This window comes from Octodon degus, unplaced genomic scaffold (assembly GCF_000260255.1).
Source record: "Octodon degus isolate 3935 unplaced genomic scaffold, OctDeg1.0 scaffold00127, whole genome shotgun sequence".
Taxonomy (NCBI): Eukaryota; Metazoa; Chordata; class Mammalia; order Rodentia; family Octodontidae; genus Octodon; species Octodon degus.
In genome coordinates this window covers 5,227,441-5,232,339 of record NW_004524703.1, presented here as the reverse complement: position 1 = coordinate 5,232,339, position 4,899 = coordinate 5,227,441, and the positions used below count along the sequence as shown (strand labels likewise).

Below are 4,899 nucleotides of genomic sequence, written 5' to 3'. Positions count from 1 at the left end.
GATGGGCATCTTGGTTGTTTCCAAGATTTGGCTATCACAAATTGTGCTGCTATAAACATAGGCACACATATATCCCTATGATATGATGTTTTCATATCCTCTGGAAAAATTCCCAGTAGAGGAATAGGTGGTTTAAATGGGATTTCCAGTCCTACTTTTCTAATGAGTCTCCACACTGATTTCCATAACGGTTGCACCATCACCAAATAAATTATACCAGAGGTATTTCTCTTTAGATGTTTTTATTCAGGCTCAGTTTGATTTCTGTTTTTTTTCCTCTAATCTTTTTCCAGCACTTAAATTAGGAAGTGCTGTCCATGAGTTCTTAAATAAGCCTTTTTAATTTATTGCTATATCTTGAAGTATTTTCTTTAAAAACTGTTTGAAGGCATTTTATCTAGAGTAGATTTATCTTAAATATCTCAAATAAGAGTTATATACAACTTATTTCAAAAAGTAGTCAGTTCAAATAGATTTTTTTTGTTCTTGGGTTCAAACTCAGGATCTTGTGCTTTACAGGCAGGTGCTTAGTCTGTTGAGCTATATCCTTGACCCCAGAAAAGAAATAATAGTTAATATTAAAGTAAATTTTGGAGCTGGGGAGATAGCTCAGTAGAATAAGCTCTTGTCTGGTGAGCACAAGATCTTGAGTTCGATTCCTGGTAACCCCCCCCCGCAAAAAAAAAAAATGAAATATAGTAAATTTTAACCCAATCTGAAAAAGAAGGACATTCAATAGCCAGAAAGCTAAGTATAAACTAGAAAAAAGTAAGTAAATTTTAAATAGCGTTTTGTGGGCCAGCGAGATAGCTCAGCAGACTAAGTACCTGCTTAGGCAAGTGCAGGGACCAGGAGGCACCACATGCCTTACTGAACGCACCCCTGGGTGTGCTGAGCCAGCCACCAAGACTTGGTGTGGTGGCCATGCCTGTAATCCCAGTGCGGGGGAGGCTGAGACAAGAGGATCACTAGGAGTCCCAGTTGCTTAGCAAGACCTTGTACCAAATAAATAAAATAAAAGATTTTTTTAAAAAGTAATGACTTTAGGGGCCGGGGAGATGGCTCAGTAGGATAAGTGCTTGACTGGCAAACGCAAGGATCTGAGTTCAGTCCCCAGTTCCGCAAAAAAAAAAAGTAATGACTTTTATTTTGACAAACTAATTTATCTAGCAGTTGAGTCTAAAAGGTTGTTATATGTAAAGGCATAAATTAATAGTTAACAAATAATAAATTAATAGTTTAAAGATTTGCCACAGGCCAAACATCATTACTTTTACCCCAAGTATGATGTATTTCATTCTTTGTGTGATATTCTGCAAAAAGAAATACCTTCTCACAGTACTAGCATGGTTAATTCTCCCAAGGATTAATGTTAAAAGTGTTTCTCCAAACTTGTCAGATGTATGACCTTTTGCATACAATGCAGATATAATAGACCCACTTACTATTAACTCATTCAGTCATCATACTTTACCTCCATACATTTGTTTATGAACTCATTACTAGACATTTTTGGTAACTCACTCTAAAGTCTGGACTTCCCTTCCTCAGGTTGATCACTGACAGAGATCACTGTGTCCTAAGTACTTTCACCAATATTTGTATGAATGTTCCAACCAATTGATAAGCCTTCAGTTTCAGTAGCTGTATCTAAAGTAATGAGTTTTCTGGCCCCTAATAGATGTTTAGATTCTAAGCTTGGGTCATTAGTGTTTTTAGTAATTACATCTGAATACTTTAAAGAATCAAAAACTGGTTCTTGGGGCAGTGTAGGAATCTGGATCTTCTCTATCAGCAATCCATCAAAAGTAGTATTTTGGGAAGTGTCAGTCTGTGGGAGCAAAGACATATTGCTGACTGCTGAGTCTGGACTAGAGCTAATAGTGTCTTCATATCATCATCATATCGTCTTTTTTTTTTTTCTCCACATGCCTTCAGGGCTTGAGTTGTGGGGATCGAACCGCAGCAACCTGAGCCTGACTGCTTTGTTGAAGCAGCCACTTAAGGAACTGAGCTAAGGGGCAGGCCCCCCCCCATATCTTCTTTATTACTTCCTGTTAATACAATCCTGTTTGGTATCTGCTAATTCTGTACAAATGAGTTTATTGAAGAGGAGATATGATTTGAAAGTGAAGAACTGACATTTGGTGGTTTAGTAGTTGTTATCATGTTATTTAACTTAACAAAATGATATTGAAGTGTCAGATGTATTGGAACTGAAGACATCAACAATTTGTTGCTTCCTTGTGTCTGGCTTCTGTTGGGAAAGACCCAGACGCCAGCCACAGACAGAGACACACGGACACGCAATGCAAACAAAGCGAGGGCTTGAGGAAAAGGCTGTCATGCCGTTTTTGGTCTTTATTTTTATCTATTGAGTTTCAGCCTTTAGGTTACTTTCGGTTAACAAAACAAAATGTGTGCCTAAGATTATGTTTAAGCTATATGTGACATGCAGCTGCTAGGCACCTAGGGACAAGCACAAGAAAACAGGGTGAGCTTGTGGAGTTCCGAGTGTTCTTGGTTACTCCCTCTGCTATTGCAGTCCTGTTTTCCTATCTCTGCTCTCACATCTCTATTTTAACTCCTTTTTATCCCAATAGACTTCTATTTGCCTGATTGCCAGGAGTGAGAAGTTTCTAAATAGGTGAGGTAGTTATTAAAGGGAGAGAATGAATGCTAGTAAAAAGTACCACATGTAAAATAGCATCCGGGCCTGAGTTATAATGGACCTTGTCACTGCATTGTTACTCAGCTAAGTTTTCTTTGTAAACAGAATCTCAGAGCGGAAAATAACATTGTGGTCATCATATGACTCAGTAATAATGATCTTTCTATTTCATAATCTTCAGATGATGAAAAAGAATTTTGTAATAGTCATTATAGTGGCCCACTACTATTGGTTTCATCTTTTGATTATTGTATTACAAGATCTTTGTCACTAGAACCAGGAGGTAAGATTTAAGCATTACCATCCTGAGCTACACTTAAAATGCTTTTAATCTGTGTTAATAGGACATGAGCAATGCTTATATTTTGCTCTTTTTTTTTAAAAGAATTTTTATTTATTTATGGGGGGGCAGCTCAGCCCACCAGGGGGCGGGGCTCGCTGGCATGTGGTGCTGGGGGATTGAACCGTGGTCCCTGTGCTTTGCTAAGCTTGTTCTAAGTAGGTGCTTTAGACCACTGAGCCATCTCACCAGCCCCTATGTTTTGCTCTTAATAACTGACCTCCTTTAAGTAACTCACCAGCTAAATCTCTATCACAGGCAATTTTAGAACTATAGATGTAATTCAGAATTTCTGCTCTTATAAAGCTCACCAACCTGTCCATCAGCTGAAAAGAGCAGATGGAAGTATATACTATACTAGAAGCTGAAAGACTATCCCTGTATGCCCAGAATTTTTTATCTTCCAAATAAGATAAACCTTATAAAAGAGTTCATGGCCCCTTGCTCATTCAGCTTCAGCTGACTGCCAAAGTATTGTATGTCCTTAGTAGCAGTTTTCAACTGCCCATGCCAGCTTTCTGACCTGTCACTCCATGTGCTCACAGCAGATGAGCAAGAGGTCTCTAACAGGGAAAGAGTAGGCCCAGAGATTCTGCTCCTCTGTAGACATTGCTGCGGTCTTGGGCTGCCTACCTGCTGTTGCCACTGCCACAGCTGTCCCTTACTTCCTTCACTTAACAGTGTGTGCACAGATTATTACACTGTCATCCATGGATATCTTTACAGCTTTGCATAGTTGCTTATAAGCTGAACTCATTTGTACTTGGCTTAGGACTTCAAGCCCAGGTCAGTTCTCATGAATTCTCCAGTGTGTACTCTCCTCTTTGCAAGATAGTGTCATCATTGTCTCTCACAATCTCTTCACATCCTGTGTGTTCATGCTGCCTCACATGTGAAGCCCACCCTCTTCATCCATATGCCCATTTTTCCCACTAGCATACAGACTTGGCTTACTGTGCAGCTACTTCAGCCCTTCTTCCTTTCTCTAGTCTACTCAGAATTCTCCCTTGTGAGAACCTTCATTGATTTGTTTTATTTTATGTACTTGGCCATTTTATTATTTTTCTCAGGCTTTGTGTTTCATAGCTTCAATTCTTTTTTTTTTTTTTTTTTTTTGGAAGTGGGGATTGAACTCAGGCCCTTGCGCTTGCCAGGGAAGTGCTTATTCCACTGAGCCATCTCCCCGGCCCTCAATTTGTTAAAGACTTAATATAAGGGTTTTTCCCCCCACCAATCCTCAGAACACCTTTTATAATCCCTTGAAACTGTAATCGATAAATGATCAGAGGATGTTAAAATCAAATACTAGAAACAACTTAGTATTTAAGAAAGTCATGTTTCTTTGCATATTTAAAATGAATAACTATATTTCTGGTGGGCTTTCAAGGTAATTGTGGAATGTCACAGAATACTAAATTGAAATATTTTAGAAATTTATGTTAATAGCATAACTTTTAAGCACACATATGAAAATATTGCAATTATTTACCATTTTTCTTTATTTTCCAACTCTTGAAGGCTTTTACTCACACAGCATATGTTCCTTTTCCTCTTTTGGTCAAGTAGCAGCTGTCTCTTGACTAATTTAAAATGTTGCATTAAAATGAGCTTTGCTATTTTCACTGTTGCATATGTTCATCCTACACTTTGGGGAAATGACATGATGTGATTTAGCATGTTAGTTTAAATATCATCCAAAATGTAATCATTTTCAGATCCATTTGGTGACATTTAATATTGTTCATAGTTTAGAATGCCATAAAATCAAATGTAGTGGTTTTTTTTTTCAAAATTTTATTGATAAACAGATAGCAATGAGACAGTTTCAAATCAAATCGGAAGTACAGTTTCAACAAATAATACACTGCATATATTCTTCTTAGTGGTT

The 4,899-nt window shown here is 37.8% G+C and overlaps 1 protein-coding gene across 1 annotated transcript in view; it reads left to right on the top strand.

Annotated features, from left to right (window-relative positions):
• The window catches only part of Lyst (lysosomal trafficking regulator), a 289,805-nt gene that overhangs the window by 192,722 nt on the left and 92,184 nt on the right, over positions 1 to 4,899 (top strand). The gene's annotated exons all lie outside the window — the stretch shown is intronic.